The sequence below is a fragment of the Felis catus genome, chromosome B2, assembly GCF_018350175.1.
Source record: "Felis catus isolate Fca126 chromosome B2, F.catus_Fca126_mat1.0, whole genome shotgun sequence".
Classification (NCBI taxonomy): domain Eukaryota; kingdom Metazoa; phylum Chordata; class Mammalia; order Carnivora; family Felidae; genus Felis; species Felis catus.
Genome location: NC_058372.1, coordinates 2225109 through 2236630, shown reverse-complemented (window position 1 = coordinate 2236630; position 11522 = coordinate 2225109).

Sequence of the window (11522 nt, the reverse complement as noted above, 5' to 3'; positions counted from 1 at the left end):
TGTGAGCACGCTCCTTGAGCTTACAACCGAGGACAGAAGAGAAGAGGAAAAATCAAACTTTTCATTCCAGCATTTTCGCCCTCCTACAAGTTATATTTACACAACTGAAAACCTCTTTTGGAACTACCTGTGTCCCTCGGGCAATGACATGAGGGACTTTTGTGCTGAACCTCATAATAGTTTTCAAATACTGGAGAGTATTTTCTCATTTTTTTGTGCTGTCCATAATGGAACAGCTACAGATGTGACACATTTTAAAGTTTAATCTGCATTATTAACGTTGTCTTCAACACTTTCTTAAGTCTAGACAGCCAGCAAAAGAACAATCTTGCTTCTCCTTTTCTTTGATGTTTGCATCATGTCTCTTTTCCCAACCTTTAACTTTCCATTTACCTGTATCATTAAATTTGAAGAGCGTTTCTTACAGACGGCACATGTTTGGGTGACGGGTTTTTAATTTATTCCACCAACTGTTGTCTTAGGATTGGTGGATTGAACTGAAGCATTTTCTACTTAATGTCATTATTGGTATTTTAAGGCTTAAGTCTGCTATTTTTTCTCTTGTTCCCTGTGTTGCATTTCTGTGGTTTCTCTTCCCTGCCTTCTTGAACATGATTTTGGAAGTCCATCCTGACTGGTTTATAATGTTTTTGAATGTATCTCTGAATAGCATCTTTGTCTTTGATAAAAGCTGTTATTTTGAACTGGCTTTCAACCCACATACACTCTACCCCTTTCTCTCCAAGAAATACATCAGGTTTTGTTAATCTTGACTTGAGAACAACCGTAGACAGGAATACAAACATTCTAAACAGACACGGAGGACCAGAGTTGGGTTCTTATCAAAGTCTGTGTTGGTTTTTTCTGTTACTGGTTACTCTTACATCTCAGGAGAGCCCGTGATGAGGCCCAGCAGAGGGAGCCCGCCAGGACTTCTGGAGCTAAGAAGGACTGAGAGCAGGACTCTGTTTTATTCTCAGCCTATCTCCGCACTTCAAGCAGTACCTGACATGTATTCGTTGCTCCATAAATATTGAAGGAAGGAAGGAAAGGAGGCTTCTGGGCCTTGGTCAGCTCTGAGTTCGTTACCAGTGGCTGAGGCTGGAGACACGACCAGGCACTGATCCTGGAGCTCCTGGTATATTAAGTGTTCTTGACCATCCTGCCTAAGGAGCTATAGGCCTAAGTTCAAAAACATAATCCAGGGGAAAGTGATACCTTTGCTGTGGGAGAAATCTGGTTAACAACACCTTAAGTAATCCAACAACAGCTAGTAATGGGATGAACTGATACATGGCTTCTGATATCATTGCTTCACTGAGGACACATCACTTCTGTGGTATTTTTGGCAAAAAAAAAAATGCATAACCTGAATCTAGTCGTGAGGAAACATTAGGCAAACCCAAGTTTGGGGCAGAGTGTTCAACAGACCAACTGCCCTGTGTTCTTCAAAAATATCTATGTTTGGGGGCGCCTGGGTGGCGCAGTCGGTTAAGCATCCGACTTCAGCCAGGTCACGATCTCGCGGTCCGTGAGTTCGAGCCCTGCGTCAGGCTCTGGGCTGATGGCTCAGAGCCTGGAGCCTGTTTCCGATTCTGTGTCTCCCTCTCTCTCTGCCCCTCCCCCGTTCATGCTCTGTCTCTCTCTGTCCCCCCAAAAAATAAATAAATAAAAATAAAAATATCTATGTTTGAGAGACACACATTGGGGAATTGTTTTAGATTAAAGGAGATTAAGAAATGTAATGTGAGCTCAATGTGTGAGCCTAGGTTGGATCCTAGACTGGAATAAAATTTATGTGAAGAACATTATTGGGACAGTTGGCATAATGGAAACATGGACTATTCATTCAATAATAGTATTGTATCAGTGTTCAGTTTGAGTCAGGCATTGTTTTGTGGTCCCAAGGCAGAATGTCTCTGTTTTTAGAATGTGCATGTTAAAGTGTTCAGGGATGAAGGTTCTTGGTACCACAACACATCCTTAGGAAGTTTAGTGGGTTAGCGAATGACAGCAGTCAGGTACACGTGGAGGAGAAAACCAAGTGTCAAGCATTAATAATAGGCAAATCTCAGTAAAAGGGATATAGCACTCATGTTGTTCCTATAATTTTTTCTAAGTGAAGGTTGAAATAAAAACCATACCCACACCAGAACAAACCCAAAGAGTGAATATCAAGTATTGGCTTTTATTGGAGAAGTGTACAGAGTATGTGATAAGCCAGGCCAACTTGTGGAAGGAGGGAGGTAAGTGACAGATGTCTCAGTATAGGAAAGGCTGGAACGCACTTGGTGACAGTACTAGTCTGTATATTCTGGGTTGTTTCGACAACTCTACCCGACACTCGAAACTTCTCATGTAAGGAAGGTTTTCTCATTGGATTTCTTCTTTCCAACAGAGGCCAGTTTGCACTGAAGTGTTTTCTTGTAGCATCTACATTTTCCACTGGATGATTATCAAGCTTCCTCAGACTCAGGACTCCTTTAAGATGAACTCACACACCACTTACCTCACAGACACTGAAATTCTTCTAGCGGCCATTCACCTCACTAGACATAAGCATTAAATAATGCAGGTTTAGAGCTGGAAGAGATCAAAACAAAACACCCTCACTCCTTTCTCAAGCCTTTGTTAAGTGCCAACCCTGTGCCAACCATATAAAGGAAAACGATGCAAAAAATGTTTAGCAGATGCAAAATGGGCATTCTTCCAAGATGAAAAGTGCTTTATTGGGAAGAATTATTTTATTTTTATTTTATTTCATTCAGAGAACAGAAGCTTGATTTGCGGCGTGTCTCAGACCACTGCTCCTGACTTCCTACTGGGTTTACAGTGTTTTTAGGCAACATAGTTCCCTTTCAATAATGAAAAACTGGCCCAACTATGGTAAGAATATAAGTCTCCCTTAGGGTGTTTGGTCTTCTAATTTGTCATTATGTCACTTTTCTGCTCTACACCCTTTGATCCTCCAAAACTAAGACTCTTCACACTTCCCTGGTCATTGAGAATGTTTCTCCTGTTTCTCTTTTTTTAAAGTTTATTACTTAGAGAGAGAGAGAGAGAGAGAGAGAGAGAGAGAGAGAGAGAGAGAGAGAGAGATCTCGGGTGGGGGAGGGGCAGAGAGAGAATCCCAAGCAGGCCCCATGCTGTCAGCACAGAGCCTGATGCAGGGCTCCATCTCACAAACTGTGAGATCGTGACCTGAACCAAAGTCAAGAGTCGGGTGCTCAACCAACTAAACCACCCAGATGCCCCTCCCCTGTCTTTTTTTGTAGTTTTTACATCTCACTTCTGTACGGAATAGAAATCACTTCTGTTACAGGCCGATAATATGATCTCCATGTTCCCCTATCCTTGCAAATACAATGTGTTCTTAAAACAATTGACATCTGGGGGCGCCTGGGTGGCTCAGTCGGTTAAGCGTCCGACTTCAGCTCAGGTCATGATCTCACGGTCCTTGAGTTCGAGCCCCGCATCAGGCTCCGTGCTGACAGCTCAGAGCCTGGAGCCTGTTTCAGATTCTGTGTCTCCCTCTCTCTCTGCCCCTCCCCTGTTCATGCTCTGTCTCTGTCTGTCTCAAATATAAATAAACGTTAAAAAAAAAAGAATTGACATCTGGAGGAGCATCAAAAGTTATCAAAGGTGGTGTCAGGCCTTCAGACGCCACTCAAATGTGAATTGCTATAAGCTCAACTTTTAAAAAGTTGAGATATAATTGACATATAAGTTTCAGGTCTACAATATAATAATTTGGTATTTGTATACATCCTGAAGCAATCACCACAGTAAGTGTAGTTAACATCCATTACCATGTATAGTTACAATTTTTTTCATTGAATGAAAACATTTAAGATCTCTCAGCAACTCTCAAATGTGCAATACAGTATCATTAGCCATAGTCACCATGGGATACATTACAGCCTCCTCCCTTATTTATTTTATAACTGCAAGTTTGTATCTTCTGACCACCTTCACCCATTTCACCCCCTCTCGCCTCCCGCCTCCGGTGACCACCAGTCTGTTCTCTGTGTCTGAGTTTGGTTCGTTGCTCTTTAGATTCCACATATCCGTGAGATCATATGGTATTTGTCTTTCTGTGTCTGACGTATTCCACTTAGCATAATCCCTTCAGTGTCCATCCAGGTAAATGACCAGATGTCATTCTTTTTTATGGCTAAACAGTATTCCATTGTATTTATATACCAGTTTCCTCATCCAACCATCCCCTGATGGACACTGTGGTTGTGCCCGTGTCTTCGCTACTGTATGTAATGCAGCCATGAGCATGTGGGTGCAGATCTCTTTCTGAGCTCATGTTTTCTTTGCCTTTGAAAGTGGGATTTCTGGGGGCGCCTGGGTGGCGCAGTCGGTTGAGCGTCCGACTTCAGCCAGGTCACGATCTCGCGGTCCGTGAGTTCGAGCCCCGCGTCAGGCTCTGGGCTGATGGCTCAGAGCCTGGAGCCTGTTTCCGATTCTGTGTCTCCCTCTCTCTCTGCCCCTCCCCCGTTCATGCTCTGTCTCTCTCTGTCCCAAAAATAAATAAACGTTGAAAAAAAATTAAAAAAAAAAAAAGAAAGTGGGATTTCTGGATATGTGGTAGCTCTATTTTTATTTTGTTGAGGAACTTCTATGCTGTTTTCCATAGCAGCCATTCCAATTTACATTCCCACCAACAGTGAACAAGGGATCCCTTTCCTCCACGTTCTGCCAGACCCTTGTTATCTCTTGTCTTTTTGATAATAACTATCCTAACAAGGGTGGTTTGGATTTACATTTCCCTGATGGTGAGTGATGTTGAGCACTTTTTTTTTTTTTAACATTTATTTATTTTTGAGACAGAGACAGCATGAATGGGGGAGGGTCAGAGAGAGGGAGACACAGAATCCGAAACAGGCTCCAGCCTCCGAGCTGTCAGCACAGAGCCCAACGCGGGGCTTGAACTCAGGGACCGCGAGATCATGACCTGAGCCAAAGTCAGCGGGTCAACCGACTGAGCCACCCAGGCGCCCCTGTTGAGCACTTTTTTTATGTACCTGTTTGCCATCTTTACATCTTTGGGGAAATGTCTACTCAGAGCCTCTGCCCATTTTTAAATTTTTAAAATCAGTTTGGATGTGTTTTTCTTTTTCTTTTTCAATGGAGTTGCATGGGTTCTTTATACCCAGGCACATACCCCAGAGACACTGCAGCTTTAGTTCCGGACCACTGCAGTAAAGTGAGTCAAATGAATGTTTTCGTTTCCCAGTCGTATAAAAGTTGTGTTTACACTATACTGAAGTCTATTAAGTGTGCAATAGCATTGTGTCTACAAAAACCACATAGATGCCTTAATTTAAAGATCCTCTGTTGTTAAAATGTGCTAACCATCATCTGAGCTTTCCACACGCTGTAACCACTGACCACAGATCGCCATAACAAATAATACTGAACAGGATGAAATCAAAAGGTTGAAAACGTTGTGAGAATTACCAAAACGAAGTGAGCGAATGTTGAAAACATGGGGCCGATAGCCCGCTGGATGCTCGGTTGTCACCACCTTCACTTTGCGGGGAGAAAGGCAGTGTCTGTGACGTGCGGTAAAATGAAGCCTGCGGGTATTGGGGGTATTGGTCCCCATCAGACATGTGATTTGTAAATCTTTTCTCCCATCCAGCAGGTAGGTTGCCGGCCCTGCGCCCCCAGCGCGAACCGGGCTTGCACCCGGTTTTCGTCCCGGCTTCGGTCCGTGTGGCCGCCCCCCACCCCCAGGTCGTCGGCACCTGGGGAAGTTTCGGCGGGGGGAGGGGAGGGGAGCAGGGCGACCTCCCCAGGCGGAGCCCCGAGAGCGAGGCGGGCCTCTCCTGTGCGCTAGAGACCCCCATCCGTGGCTTTCCTCTTGGACGAGAGGCGCTTCTGCTCTCGGAGCGATTTTGCGGCCGCGAGCCCCGCCCCCCACCAGCCTCTCAAACTCGCAGGCGGCTGTCAGTCTGGGAAGCGGCGGGGATGGACCCGGGGGAGGGCTCACACCTGGTGGGGGAGGAACCCGGGGGGCGGGGGGAGGTGGGGAGGGTGCACCCCTGGCCGCGCGGAGGGACCCGGGGTAGGGCTCACACCTGGTGGGAAGAGGAACGCGGGAGGTGGGGGGAGGAACCCGGGGGTCGGGGGGAGGTGGGGAGGGCGCACTCCTGGCCGCGCGGAGGGACCCGGGGGAGGGCTCACACCTGGTCGGGGGAGGAACCCGGGGGCTGGGGGGAGGAACCCGGGGGGTGGGGGGAGGAACCCGGGGGTCGGGGGGAGGTGGGGAGGGCGCACCCCTGGCCGCGCGGAGGGACCCGGGGGAGGGCTCACACCTGGTCGGGGGAGGAACCTGGGAGGTTGGGGGAGGAACCGGGGGACAGGGGGAGGTGGGGAGGGCGCACCTCTGGCCGCGCGGAGGGACCCGGGAGAGGGCGCACACCTGGGGGGCGGCCCTGCGGCCTGGGGTTAGGGAGGGGTGTTGGGGGGTCGTCACCACGAGGCCGTGCGGAGCTTCGGCAGCCTGCGGGGAGACCCCCGCCTGCCCGGGGGAGCGGGTTTGGCAGCACCGCCCGCAGTTCGCGCTCCCGCGGCCTCTGCGCTTTCCCGGGAAGGAGCGGAGCTGGGGCTCTGAGGCGGCGCCTGGCGGTCGCGGGGCAGAGGCGCGGCCCGCGGGGGGCGAGCACTTCCGTGCACCTGCGCCGGCGCGCCCGCGTCCCACGTGCTGGGCTCTGTAGTGCGCGGGAATTTCCGCCAACGGGGAGACGAAGCTTCCCCACCCCATCTCGTCCGTGTGCCCTCGCTCATCCGGTGTCCCCTCCTGAGTCTAGTGCCTCGTGTGCGGGGACCGCATCTGGCGTATTTTGCCATGTGGTCAAAATATGTTATTACAGAAAATGTTAACGTTTTTTTCCTTTTTTTTTTTTTAATTAGTAAACTCTACCCCCAACGTGGGGCTCGAACTCAGAACCCCTAAATCAAGAGTCGCTTGCTCTCCTGACCGGGTCAGCCGCACCCCTACGTTTATTATAGAAATTTTTACACACAAAACAAAACAAGGAAACCTATAAAGCCTCCAAGTGCCTCTCCCGCCCTCTCCCTCCCAGCCCCCTCTGTCTATACCATTTTCCTCCTATACTGTAAGGAAAATCCAGGTATCATTATTTATTTTATCCATAAAGATTCCAATGTGTAAGAGAAGAGAGGTGGGAATTTTAAATGTCAGCACTGCGTATTTAGTGAGCATGTCTAGTAGGGGGGAAAGTGGCTTCTTCAGATGTCTTTGTTTTATTCTTTTTTATTTTGATCAGTGTGATAATTTTCTTAGAATGGCCTTTTTAAATTATTTATTTATTTGTTTATTCATTTATAAAGTTGTGAGAGAGAAAAAGCGTGAGTGGTGAAGGAGCAGAGAGAGGGGGAGACACAGAATCCGAAGCAGGTTCCAGGTTCTGAGCTGTCAGCCCCGAGCCCCACACTGGCTCAGACCCTGAGATCATGACCTGAGCCAAAGTCAAGAGTCAGATGCTCAAGGGACTGAGCCACCCACGTGCCCCTATTTACTTTTTCAATGTTTACTTATTTTTGAGACAGAGAAGGAGATGGAGAATCCAAAGCAGGCTCCACGCTGTCAGCACAGAGCCCCACTTGGGGCTGAAACCCACAATGTGAGATCATAATCTGAGCGAAGTCGTGAGCTCAACCAACTGAGCCACTCAGGCTCCCTAGAATCGGGTGAACAATTCCATTGCCCAAAGTTGGTAGATAGAGGTTTGCTTACAACAGCAGCAGGACCATTTCCTTTTAAAGGATCAAAGTTAAGGGCACCTGGGTGGCTCAGTCGGCTGGCTAAGCCTCTGACTTCAGCTCAGGTCATGATCTCACAGTTCGTGAGTTTGAGCCCAGAGTGGGATTCTGGGCTGACAGCTCAGAGCCTGAAGCCTGCTTCAGATTCTGTGTGTGTGTCTCTCTCTCTGCCCGTCCCTCACTCACACTCTTTCTCTAAAAAATGAAGAAATGTTAAAAAGTTTTTGAAACGAATGTAAGGGATCAATGTTAAATACTGATTTTATTAATTTGAACATAATCTGCAACATTCTTCAGGAACAGAGTCACCTAGATGTTCATGCTCATGGTGATGTGTGATATCTCCCTCCATTTCCCTGCTGTCATTGAATACCTTGCAATTGCCTCCTTAAAGTCTCCTTTCCCTGGACTTCATTTACTCTTTACATTTAGCCTGGGTCCTTTTTCTGTCAAAACACACTTTCTTCTCAGAAGCTTGTACTTGGATCTTCAGGTTTCAAGACCAACCTGCCACCCTAGCTAAGAAGACATCTACAAATACAAGAGTGTCTTTATTCCAGTTAATATGGATTCAAACAAATTGGTTATCAAAGCTTTTGCGAGATTGGAAGTTTTCTTAAACATTTTCCCTATTCTTTTGAATAAATTAAACACATACAATTGTGCAGTATTTAAATAAATTGTCAAAAGAAAGAACAGAATCAGGGGTGCCTGGGTGGCTCAGTCGGTTGAGCGTCTGACTTCGGTTTGGGTCATGATCTCCCCGTCCATGAGTTCGAGCCCCACTTCCCCCACTTCGGGCTTTGTGCTCACAGCTCCGAGCCTGGACCCCGCTTCAGATTCTGTGTCTCCCTCTCTCTCTGCCCCTCCCCAACTCGTGCCATGTCTCTGTCTCTCAAAAATAAATAGACATTAAAAAAAAGAAGGAACAGAGTCATTAAAGCTGGAAAACAAACCAAGAATCAAACGATGTCCTAGTGAATTAGATACATCACACACACACACACACACACACACACACACACACACACACAAAAGTTCCAGAATCTTTACCCTTGGTAATTAAAATCTTGACTAGGGGGGCGCCTGGGTGGCGCAGTCGGTTAAGCGTCCGACTACAGCCAGGTCACGATCTCGCGGTCCGTGAGTTCGAGCCCCGCGTCGGGCTCTGGGCTGATGGCTCAGAGCCTGGAGCCTGTTTCCGATTCTGTGTCTCCCTCTCTCTCTGCCCCTCGCCCGTTCATGCTCTATCTCTCTCTGTCCTAAAAATAAATAAACGTTGAAAAAAAATTTTTTTTAATAAAAAAAATAAAAAAAAATCTTGACTAGGGAGGCAACCACTCATTATGGATATAAATCTGATAATTTTTACAGTCCTTTAAAAAGCTAAATTCTTCAGCAAACTCTTTGCCCTTTGCCCAGGGTTTGCCTGGGGCTGAGGGCGCCCCAGGGAGGAGGAACTCAAAGGGGAGCTCAAAGGGGAAAGCTCTCAGCATCAAACCCGGAGTGGTCGCCCTGCAGGCCCTGCCAGTGTGCATCTGAGTCAGCTGCAGGTGTATCTTGGATATATAAATATATCTTGGATGTGGTCTTTCAGAAATATTAAACAGACTGTATTCGTCCTCTGCTTGTGAGGCTTCAACACGTTCCCATTGTAGTTGGGGTAAAATTTCAAATCCTGAACGTAGTCAATGCCTTGGTCACATGACTTGGCCACACAGTCCCCAGTGGGCTTGCTTTCCCCACTGTCTCCACTGCTTACTGGGTCTGGCTCACACTGGCCTTCTCCCAAGCTTCCTGACCACGACCCCCCTCCCCTACACACACCTCTCACTGTGTCCGGAATACCCCTCACTTCACTTGCCCCTGCCTGTCCCGACACTGCCCTAATTTTATACTAAATGTCACCTACGAACCTAAAGGGTATCTGTTCAGAGCCACATCCCCTAATCTCCCAGTGAACGTGAATTCCCCCATTTGATTGTTCTCATGCCACTCTACATTTTTCCTGTCCCCTAACAAAATTTGTGGTCATGTACTTACATGTGTTCTTTGTTTAAACGTCTGTCTTCCCCCTGACAGTATACGCTTTGCACGGGAAGAGAAAGGACATTTGTTAAATAGTTGTTGAGAGAACAGAGGCGTGGGCGGCAGGTGCTGTGATTTCATCACGCTCGGAGTTCGAGTTCGTTCGGTGGATTTGCGGCAGTCTCTCCTCCTCCTGCAACTACACAATATTAATTAAACAGGATCACCATCGAACACACGTCCCAAGCTTGAACCGTGAGTCCCCACACTGCTCAGTGATTGAGCGTTATCTACACACGTAGGGAAGGAGAGAAAAACCAGAATAACAGGCACAGAGGACCTGAGACCATCTGAAGGATGGTTATGGGGGAAAAGGGTGGAGACACAGGGTTAGCGCAGGTGCCTGGTGGAAATCCCACTCGGACCCTGTTTGAGAGCAGGTGGTGATCACATACCTTCCCGAAGATCAAATGCTCCCCCTGAGGAAATGAAAACTGCAACTCGGATCCCCACTGAGAAGAGATGGGGAAGTGGAGCCCCATCCTCTGTGGTTGGGTGAGAAACAAGAAATGGGTTTAGGAATCTGGTGGGAAGACAGCCCAGGCAGGAGCACAATTCACTGTGCTATCAAATATAGTGAGAAGGCTGTTTCCCACTGTCCTGAAGACGTCTATAGGACCCGACCTCTTACAAGTGGCGTCCACCAGCTTGATCTGTAAGATGTTAAGATGAAACTCCTTCCTATCATATACAAAGATCGTTGGTAAACCTAGTGGCCATTTCTTTGTATCTTCATTTCTGAGCAGCATTTGGCACTCTTCACCATGCTTCAGCCTTTAAATACTTCGTTTAAATTTATCTTTACCTTTTAAAATGAAATTGCTGGGGTGGCTCAGCCAGTAGAGCATCCGGCTCTTGATCTCAGGGTTGTGAGTTCAAGCCCCAGGTTGGGTGTGGATCCTTCTTTAGAATAATGAAATTGTTAAGTAACATATGGTTAAAGAAAAAGTGAAATCTCGAAAAACCTTTAATAAAGAATGTTGAAAAACTCAGCTGTTAACAATTGACATACATCCTTCAGGCCTTTTTTTTTTTTAATTTTCATATCAGAGACTTTTCAGAAACGGCAAAAGGTTCGTGCCCAGTATATAAAAAATAAATGCCAAATAAAATTTGAAAATATTGGGATATGTTAAAAACTCTTCAGCTAACTCATTAAAAAGAAATGCACAATTGTTGTGTGATGCTTAATAGATACGTAGGTGTAGGTGTAAATACTTCTGTGAGGGTAACGTGGAAAGTCGAAGTTTGGGACCTTGATAAAATTGATGCTGCAGCTAAATGGCCCTCACTGATATTAAATATCTAAACCAGGGGTGCTTGGCTGGCCCAGTCAGTAGACCATGTGACTCTTGATTTCCAGGTTGTAAGGTGGAGCCCCACGTTGGGTGTAGAGATTACTTTAAAAAATAATAAATATCTGGGGACACCTGGGTGGCTCAGTAGGTTAAGCATCCAACTCTTTGCTTCAGCTCAGGGTATGATCTCAAGGTTCAGTTCATGAGTTCAAGCCCCACATGGGGCTCTGTGCTGGCACAGTGGAGCCTGCTTGGGATTCTCTCTCTCTCTTTGCGCCTTCCCCGCTCATGCATGTGCTTGTGAGTCCTCTCTCTCTGTCAAAATAAATAAATTTT